This window comes from Octodon degus, unplaced genomic scaffold (genome assembly GCF_000260255.1).
Source record: "Octodon degus isolate 3935 unplaced genomic scaffold, OctDeg1.0 scaffold00006, whole genome shotgun sequence".
NCBI lineage: Eukaryota > Metazoa > Chordata > Mammalia > Rodentia > Octodontidae > Octodon > Octodon degus.
Genome location: NW_004524582.1, coordinates 18,940,046 through 18,951,251, shown reverse-complemented (window position 1 = coordinate 18,951,251; position 11,206 = coordinate 18,940,046).

Here is an 11,206-nt window from a genome sequence, read left to right as displayed (position 1 = left end):
TTTTACTAAGGGTCTGCATGGTCTCACTATGTAGATTGGACTTGTAGTGATCCGCCTGTGTTTAGCCTCCCAAGAGCTGGGATTAGAGGAGCATGCCACCTCGCCCAGTATCAGTTGCTGTCTCAGAGCTGGGGCTGGAATGACAGGCCGGAGATTGAACCTGTCTGCTGCGCTCTGCCTAAGCAGGCACTTTAGTCAACTGAGCTATTTGGCTTTTCATTTTGTAAGCAATAAAAAAATTTTTAAAATAATTTACTAGCCAAAGTTTAATACTCAACATACTGTTATGTAGTAGTAGAACTTCATGGATATTTGGCATTTATTGTTGCATAAATAAAATACCGATATTAGTGTCATTTCTGAAAAGAATACAACTCTTTTGGATAGGCATCCTGCTTCCCTCTATACTGGCTTTTTGGTAGGAAGAAAAACAGTGCTGCTGGATATAAGAGAAACAACTTGAATCTGCTTTTTTAGTAACTGGTTGAGACTTCCCAAAGCTGCTCCAAGACAGCCTATGCTTCTTAATACATGGATCTACAAATTAAAAAAAATATATATATGGAAAGGGAGTTTGAAATAAATTTTCTCTTTGCATTTCCATCTTCTGTTATGATTACGCATGTCCAATAAACAGATTTTTTCTTTAATTTATTATTCTATCTGAAAGATGTTAATATTTACTTTTTTCCATAATTTTACTGAGAAACAAATAGCAATGAGACAGTTTCAAACTAAATTGGTAGGGCAGTTTCAATAATTAACACATTGCATACATTCTTCCTAGTGGTTAATTGCTGTACAAGATGTGGACTTGATACCCTATTTACAAACACCATTAGAACAAATCCCTCTATTCATTAAGAGAATGTAACTACATATCTATCCTAACCACTTTGAATACACAGATACAAAATGGACATTCATCTGTTTCCCCTTTTTTGTTAAGTTCCATCATTTAAATATTATAGGTGTGTAAACTCAGCAAAATATTCCTTTTAGAATATTTCGTAGTCCATAATAGTATTGGGTCTTCCACTTCACTGGCAATGTCAGAAATTGTTGACCTGAGTTTTCGTACACTGTAGGATACTGATCAATAAAACAAAGTTTTTTTTTTTTTCATTGTTGCTGTTAACATCTGAGCTAACCTCTATGTGTCAGGTCAGAATGACACCCAATTGTATCATGGTTAATACTGTGAGACACAAAAATCATGGCTTCTCAGCCATCAAGTCATAAAAGATAATTTAAGATTGTATGTGCAAAATATGCATAAGAAAGAATAGATGAACAGAATTGTCCTAGAGGATACTAAAAGTAGTCTGAACTCTTTGCTACTGTAGTTCGTTTTTTTTTGGTTTTTTTTTTGTCAGATACATTCATTTCATTATTTTTTCATTTAGCAATCAAGTGTTTTGGAAATGAACACAAAACAATCAAAAACAGGTGAGGAAAGCATTAAAAAGCATGTCATTTGCACCAAATCTGTTTTTTGTTTGTTTGTTTAATTTATGCATTTTGTGCAGGATCTCACCATGCAGCTCAGATGCATAGTGACACTCCTGTTTTCAACCTCCCCAGCACTGGGATTACAGGTGGGCAGCACCATGTTTGGACTCACTTGCCAGCTCCGCAAGTCCAGGGATGGGCCTGGCACAGCATGAGGTGCCAGAGATCAAACTCGGATCTCTGCGCTTGCCTAATCAGGCACTTAGTTTGCTGAGCTCTCTTGCCAGTGTGCCAAACCTTTTGCTGTTTGCCATCAGTCACATTGTGATAGAAATATTATTGGGTATAAGAAAAAGTATGACACAAGCCTACTAAAGAATCAGCCAGTAACTCAAACGTCAATATTTATTTTAATAAACTGTTCTTCAAAGTGAAAAATTACTAATGTAGTAGTAGGAGGTGAGTTTGCATACCAGCTTGGGAACAATCCCTCTTCATTTAGACAAAATGTTTTAGTTAGCTTTGTTTATTTCAATTAAGAGTTTCCTGTTCAGGTAAGAAAAACATAATGCAGCTATTGATACGTTTGCTCAACTTAACAGAAATAACATTTTGCAAACAGATGACGTTTTAATTGCCATGTAATTCTTCAAGAAGAAAATTAGATGCATTCTAATAATTGTGTACCTTTTAAAAACTAAAATAATATAATCAAAGTGAATTACTTAATTCATTACATTAAAAATTACTGAGATGATCTGGGCTATTTCAAATTTATAAGACCAAGATGTAATAAAACATTATTTGTTTTGTTTTGATAATATTAATTTGGGTGGATCTCAGTGCTGTATTAAGAAAACTCATACAGAGTTGAAAAGTTAATGAATAGAAATACTGGACTTATTCTGGTTTATATACTTAGATTCATTCTGTCCACAGACAAAAATTCAGCCAAAAAAATTCTGATGCTCTTTTGATTGTGTCTAAATAAACTATAATATGTTTTGAGTTGTAAGATGTAGTTGTCAAAATTTGCTAGTATTGTGATGCACAGAATAACTGAACTATGTGATACTTTAGTAATCTAAACAATAGTGAGAAAATTCTTCTGAGAAAGCGTTGTCAGCCAGACAGTAAGCCAGACCATCTCTCTCCCATATAAGCACTTATTGCACAGTAATCTACAGACCAATTTAGCTTTGTAGGAATTCTAGAAACCATTTACCAGACAACAACAGCAAAGTGAACATCTAACCAAGAAGAAGGTGGCTCACAATGGTAAGAAACTATGTGAAGTATGGGCAGATCTGCGTGGAAGTTACTCAATTCCTGGTTCCTGCTGACAGACAGAAGGAATTAATAACACTTGTTTAGACTATTCTGGTTTTTCAATTGGCTTCTTGAGGGAGTGCTTTCTGTTTTGCTTAGCTGAAACCACTGGTAAGAACTATTGCATCATTTGGGTTGCCGATTTGAAGCTGCTGAACTAGCAGTGAGGTCTGCTGCATGTGAAAGCATGGAAGGCTTTGAAGAACCTGAAAGCCTAAAGGCAAAAACTCATGGCTTGAGAAAAACAACTCAATTGCCTGGGGTGCTAGGAATCTCACTTCTGGAAATTAAGACTTAAGGAAATACCATAAGAGTCCATGTGCAAACTCATACATCTGATAATTTTCCATAAAAGTCTTAAAAGGATTATTAAATGCTGAATTTTCACAAGAAGTTCACCAATATGGAGAGAAAGAAGGAAACAGCCCATGCACAGAAACAAAAAAATAGGGTGCAGGAGCATATTCCAAAGAAACAAGGCTTTTCAATTACTTAATAATAACTGAAAAGCTAATGTCAGAAATATACCCAATACACAAGGAGAAAAGATACAGAAGACTAAGCAAAGATTTTAAAATGATTGTCTGAGCATGTCCACCATTAATCCTACTGCTCTGGAGGCTGAGGCAGGAAGATTTATATGTTTGGCCCTGAGCTTTGTATTTTAGAAGTTTGTATTCATTCCATTTCACTCTTGTTTTGACTGCGTCTTTCACTATGAGGAGTGTGTTATATTTTAAAATTCTTTATCATAGAAGAATAAATATTGCCGGAGAATAAAGAGAGTGGGGAGAGGGAAAAGGAATGAAAAAATGATTTTTTTGAATGTGTTTTGGTACAGGGTCTACAGGGTCTCACTACACAGATTGGATTCACAGTGGTCCTCCTGCTTTCTGCCTCCCAAGTGCTGGGATTACAGGCGTGTGCCACCATGTCCTCTCAATTTCTGTCTCAGCGCACCCCGTCAGTGGGACTGGCAGGACACTGGGGATTGAATGAAAAAATGAATTTAACAAGCCAGGCAAGGAAACCTATGCCTCTAATTCCAACAGTTAAAAGGCTGAGGCATGAGGATCACTGTTAGTTAAGGCCAGCCTGGGCTACATAATGATCTCAAGGCCAGCCTGAACTACCTAGCAAGACCCTGTCTCAAAACAAAACCGAAAACAAGGAACTGAAAGAAAAACTGACTATTAAAATAGGACGTTTGCAAATTAGAAGGGGACCAAGGTTCGGAGGGAACAGAGAGGGAAGGGAATGATAGGGTGTACAACAAATAAATAATCTGCATTATACACATGTGCCAACTCTCCATGAGAAACACAATCATTATGTACTAAAAACATATGTACTATTGAGAAGAAAACATCTCTATGATAAGATAGCAACATGCACAGGACACTCACTTTCTATCTAATGACACATAAGCTTTGGAGTTAAACGTACAGGAATAAATTTTTTATGTAAATTGTAACCAATAAAAGAGCAGCTGTGACTATGTTAGTATCAGATAAAATAATTTGGCAGAGACAATGCTAATTAATTATAAAAAGGTAAAGATGCTGCTCAATGATAGCAACAGAGTCATTTGACCAAGAATATATAATAGCTATAAATACACATTAACTAAACATTATAGTCCCTCAATATATTGAGCCATATTGAGAAAACTAATAGGAGATAAGAACATTTTAAAAGCAAGAATAGGAGATTTAACTAACTTACTTTCGGTACAATAAACAATAATCAGGAGAGCAGAAAAAAATACAGCATTTGCACAAAACTCTAAACAATCAGATTTAAGAATATATGTAGAAAATTCCCTCCAATAACAGCATGATACACAGTTTTCTCAAGTGTGTTGGAAAATATTTCGGATAGAATATATGTTATTCAGCAAAATAATTCTTAACACATTAAAATGTTGAAATGTACAGAGTTTGTTAGTACAATGAAATGAAGCTAAAAAACATTACATGAAGGAAAAAAATCACAAATACATAGACATTAAATAATACACTAGTTATCAGTGCGCCCAAGAGATCACAGGGAAATTAGAAAATATCTTTGACAAAAATGAGAAATCCATTCAAACAGAACATAACAATCTTTTGAACAAATAGTGCTGGGAAAGTTGGATATTTACCTATAAAAGAATGAATTGGATCTTCACCTTATGTCATACACAAAGTTAAGTCAAAATGGATCATAGATCTAAAAATAATAGCTAAAACTAAAGTCATTTATTCAATCCCCAGTTCTGACAAAAAAGAGAAAGAAAACCTAAAGTCATTTAGGACAAAACTAAGGACAGATTTATTATTTTGAATTTGGCATTTATTTCTTGCATATAACACTAAAAGTATAAACAAGCAAAGTAGAAATTGATACATTGAAGTGTGTCAATATTTAAACTGTACTAGTAAGAATGCAATACATAGTGAAAGAGGCAGTCTATGGGATGGAAGAAAATATTTGCAAATTATACATCTGAAAAAGAGTTAATACCTGGAATACATCAAGATATCCTATAGCTCTACCACAAACAGAACAAATAAGCTAATTAAAAATGAGCAAAGGGCTTTTTTTTCAAAGAAGAAATACAAATATTCATAAACAAATGAAAAGCTTTCCTACATTAATTATAATAATTAATAATAATATGTAGCTAAAACTATTGTGCTACACTGTTTTGTTTTTTTCCTAAAACAAAGCCATTGTTGCTGCAGATATGGAGACTTTGGAATTTTTATGCAGCGTTGGTGGGAATATAAAGTTTTGCAGTTATTATGAAAACCAGGAAGAAGTTCATCAAAAAATTCAAAACAGAATTACCATATAATCAAGAAATTCAAATTCTTGGTATATATTTCCAATAATTGACGAAAGAGTTTCAAAGAGATATATACATTAATGCTAATAGCATTATTATTTATAATAGTCAAAAGGTGAAAATAACTCTAATGTCCAGTGTCAGATTAATGGCTAGATAAACAACATATGACAGGTACAACTCCCTGGAATATTAATCAGCTTTAACACAGAATGGTATCTTGGTATATATATTAAAACATGTAGCTTGAAGACATTATAATGGATTAAATAAGCTAGCCATAGCAGGATAAATGTCATATGCTTTCACTTATGACAAGGCACCTAGACTAGCCAACTTCACAGATAGGAAGTAGAAGAGAGGGTCTGATTTCTAGGAGTGGAGGAAATGGGAGTTTTCATTTAATGAGTGCAGTGTATCAGCTTGCAGGATGTAAAAATTTTGTAGATTGGTTGTACAGGAATGTGAATTTTCTGATGATTATGGAAATGCACCTTCAAAAATAGTTACAACAACAACTTTTGCATTATCTTCATTTTAATTACAGTTAAAAGGTTTCAAAATGCTCTGCAGTGTTCATGATATCTCTTTGTGATGACTAGTTAAGAAAATTTTGAATCTTGGGGCAACTACTTAAAATCATTACCTGTTACTTTTATTGACATCTATTGCTAATGTACTATAATTGAGTTCTCAAAATTCTGATTCTGAGCATTGTTTATAGCATGAAACATGTTGGAAACTTTTCTATTCAGTTCTGGGATTGAACACAGTACCTCATCCATGGTTAGACAGTGAATGATGGCGATGCTTGGAAAAGCCTCTTCTGTACTTGCCAGGAGCTCTAAAATATTGATAGCCCATAAGAGTTTTCAAAAGTGGGTAAAAATAAATGAGGGCTTTTAACCCTCAGCACTGGTCAGTGGACAGTTGCATGTGGGCCACGCAGGTGAAGATATGCCCTAGGTATTTGCAGCCAACGCAAACCTGAGTAGACTGAAAGCTGGAGTCACTCATGGGGACACAGATGGTGTGTCTGTGTGTCCTCACAAGGATCTGGGCTCCAGAGTTGTCATCTTCCTTTAGCATTTCAGTTTTGTATCTTGTGACATCCTTTCTGATATTCTTCTCATTTATTCTTCTAGGCCAAGTATAGAACTTTCAATCATAGTCTGCTGAATGTGCACAATGGTAAAAATCAAGATTTTTTTAACTGAAAGATGTATCTGGGGAGGTATTTTTCTCCTGAGTGCTCTTATCATACATATTTTTACTCAGGTTTTCATGTAAAGCTTTGGCTGTTCTATTTGATGAGTCAATGTTGTGATCATTGAGCTGGATGTCCTATTTCCTTAGTACCTGAACACTTGAGATGGTTCAGATGTTGCTTTGCTGGCTAATGACACACTCCAAACTAGTTATTTATGTTCTGTTTGTGGGAGGGAAGTTTTCCTCAGGGAGCAGTGTAGAAACAGTGGAGTTGCCCATGCTGCTGAGAACCTAGAGGAGCACTGTTTAGGACCACCTCATCCAGTAACTCTTCCTCTTATTCATATTTCAGTTTCCCTTTGTCTATTTTTAAAAAGTGCTTTGTGTTTTTTTTTAATACTTGATGATTTGTAAAACTACACAACATTGCTATGTATTTTTTTTTCTCTATCTGAAATCTGATTCCTCATATTGCATGGAGTAGCTATGATGTCTCCAAAATCCATTTTGGCCCTCTAAGACTCAATTTTATTGGCAGTGATTTTATTCCTTTAGCAAATTAGTCCTGGTCCTGATTATGTAGAATAAGACCTGTCTCCATAGGAAAGAGAGGTGTTTTCTTGAAAACTATAGCATACCATTGTTAGAAGAAGAAAGGTCCTGGAATCTGACTTCAGTTGGAATCTCAGCTGTGTATTTATCAGGCTTAAATTGTTAGACAAACAATTGAATTCACATGTATCTCAGTGAATTCTCTTTAAAATGTTTGAAAATCATTTTGAAAGTTTTATAAGAATGAATTGTATGCTCTAGTTATTAAGTGGGTCTTGAAATTGAGCTTTAGAACTGTTTGACACAGGCTGCCTGGAGTGTTTTGTGGGACAACATACCTGATTCTGTTTGACTGTAAAACCAGGTCACAGCAGATCAAATTCATTTTTTTCTGTCTTATCTTGGTTTTTGTTTTGTTGTTTTCCTTAGTCTTAAGGGAAAATGTTCATGTACCCATAGTTTATTGAAGTTATGATTTCTAGTGAGCAATAATGAGAGAAAAGAGATGTCAACTTAGAAAAGGAGAATGGAAACCAAGCAGGCACATCACTAAATTGGCTATGATGTTCTAACTAATGTGATGGTTGTTCAGAGGGCTTTGCCTGTAGATTCAGAAGACTCACATGGAACCATTGAGTTGGGACACTCTGAGGAGATGAGCTAATCATTTATTTTTTGGATGATTTTATCTTCAGCTTCTCATTGGTTTTGGGCAAGGGACAATAAAAGCCTTTCTATTATTAATTACATTTCTCAGCTTCTCCCACTAGCACTTGGGAAAAGTAGAGTTTTGATAAATTTAAAATGGTTGAACCTGGTCATTGGAAATGCTGGCTTGAGCACATGATGTGACAAGGATGACAGATCTGGTGAGGCCTGACACTGTCCCACCAGGGACAAGAGTTAGGAGTCATAATAAAGGGCAACAGTGGCTGGATCTGTGTGGTGAGAAAATGGTATGAAGAACAGTTAGCAACAAATGAAGCCCTGTGTCCATTCTGCTTCCTCATTCCATTCCTTCTTTCCGTCTCTCGTTCCTTCTTTATCTCTCACGCTCACTGCCCTAGAAACCCCAATGAATCATTAGGGTATAAACTTTGCTGCCTCTCTGTTTCCTAAGGAATCTGGATGAAATATGCAATCAGGAAAATCATTCTGGCTAGCCAGGAATGATCAAGAAGAAGGAGAAAAATCATCTAAAGAACACAAACAAGTTTATTTCTGGCATATAAATAATTTCCAAGACAGACACTTCCCAACTGATGGTGGTTTGACTTAGCATTTTTGTAGTGGTATAAAAGTGACATGCATCAGGGAGAACTCTTCTTCAGATTTTGAGATTTGATCATTTTCTGTACAACAACGTACGATAGGTTGTATCTTTTGATATAATGGCCAGCATTAGCAATTGGAAGAACTCAGCCACACAAAAATGAGGATAAACAAAAGACATTCTAAAAATATACTGTATTGCCAACTTTTTTGGCTACAAGTATTTAATCAATTAAATGAAGTAGTTAACATGTTATTATAAAATAGTCTTTGTGTTACACGGTGTATCAATCAGGTCTCCCACTTCTGGGGCAAACTACCCAATACCCATAAGGTAAGGGAAGCAAGGTTGAAATTGGCTCATGGTTTTTGGTATTCAGTTCATGTTTGGGTGGTTCTAAGGCAGAAATATACTGGTGGAAGAAAAGCTGCTCAATGGATGGCAACCAGGAAGCAGATAGAGTAGCAGTCCTAGGGAGAAAGAAGCAAAGAGTCAGGCCTACAGCCAAGTTCATACCATGGCCCAGCAAGACCTACCCAGAAGTGTGCTTCACTAATTCCCTTGGGTAGATCCCAAGATGTTCAAGTTGGTACTTCACACTCAATTCGATAGAAGATTTTGACAACTAATATGCTAATGGAAATATAAAGACATTTAAGACTTACTCATCTAAACAATGTATTAGCTCTATTAAATTTTGAACTTAAAACATTTTCAAAATATCATAGGTTTGTTGGAAAATAACTCCATAGAGTCAAGGGTCATCCTTGTTACCCTTATCTACAGTGTATATAATACCTTTTTGGTCAACTTGTTGCAATCTATAACTTTCATTAGAAGTTTACTCATAATAGACATTGTAACTTTGTCATTTTTTGTTTCAGGATATTTTTTCATTCCTAGCTGACCAGTCTTATTGCCTTTGCAAAGACTGTGAGAAAGCCAAGACTTTTCTTACAGGCCACACAATAGGCATTACAGAAGGCTAATAATGAAAGGGTGAGCAAATGAATAAATCCACCGATGAAAAAATGTCCACTGTGGGGATCAGTCATTGGATAAATAAATGCACAGGCTGGATATTGTGTTTGGGAGACAATTTTTTTTCTTTGTATTGCTAGAAACCCAACCTAGAGTCTTGTGCATGCTATACAGGCGCTTTCTCATTGAGCTACATCCCTAGCCTTTATATGTTATGGGTTTTAAAGTAAATATCTGATAAACCAGTTTCTAGTCTTGCCCATATGATAAAAATCTCATAGATTTTGGGTGTGGAGCCCCACATCCTTTGTATGCAGTCAAGGCATGAGGTAGGTAGCTCTGTAACTGCAGGGATCTGGACTGATCCATACTCCATTGCCATAGTCAGAAACTCATCACTATATATACATTGAAATCATACTTCTGGGCTGTGTGAAGTCAATGACTGGATATGGAAAGCATGGACAGGAGAACATGTTCCTGGGCTGGCCATACACCTGCCTGGCTACGGGGGTCCCTAAGGGCTCTAATAAAATGTGTGAGAAGTGCACAGTCTAAGACTTTTCTTGCTCTGTGTTTTGTCCTTCTCTCTCTTTTCCATAGAGCCAAGAGATGTGAATGAACTGTTGGCTCTTCCTCTACCTCCCAATTTCTTCATAAATACTTTTGTCTCTTACTTGTACAATCCTAGAGTTGTCTACCCCTTAGAGGGTCTAAATTAATGTATCTCAGCTTGACATACTTCATCTGTAAAATTAAATTTTAATTACTATGGCTACATTCTTAAGGTTGATAGGTTTCAGGACTGCCAATGATTCAGAAGGGTAAATATTTTGAAAATATTTTGCATTTCATATCGGGAAGAAAAGTAAATCAACAGGTTTGTACTGAAATTCCACATTAGTTTGTTTCTTAGTTACTCTTCTCTTGTTGCTGGGACAAATACCCAACACTCAAAATTAGGGAAGGAAAGAAAGGCTTATTTTTATTTTTTATTTTTTATTTTCCTGTATTTTAGGGAAGGGTTTACAGGGTGTTCAGGATCTCATTCCATAGGTCGGACTTGCAGTGATTCTCCTGTTTACAGCCTCCCAAGAGTTGGGATTACAGGTGTGGGCTACCATGCTCAGTCTCAACTGCTGTTTCAGAGTGCTCCTGGGATGGGGCCGGTATGGCAGGCTGGGGGATTGAATCCCTGGCCCCTGAGCCTGCTTGAAGCCACTTTAATAAGAAAAGTTTATTTAGCTCACAGTTCCTGGAGGTTTCATAGTTTAAAACATTCTGAATTATGTAGCTAGACTTCAGAGCCTTACTTGCTCAGGAGAGAGGGTCAGTGCTTCTGTCTTCCCCAAACATCTCCTCTCTGCTTGACATGGCCTCAGTCACAGACACCGCCTCTCCACGCTACACGGTCTGGAGGAGAGGTCCTGGGAGGCAGCATGTGCTTCCAGTTTAACCATTTGTGCCTCTCGTCCCCCCCCCAAAGCTCGGCCCTGGTTCTCTGACCTGGCCCCTGAAGTCACTTTTTGTCTTCAAACTGCATCTGCCCCGTATCCTACATGGGAGTTGTGTGTGGG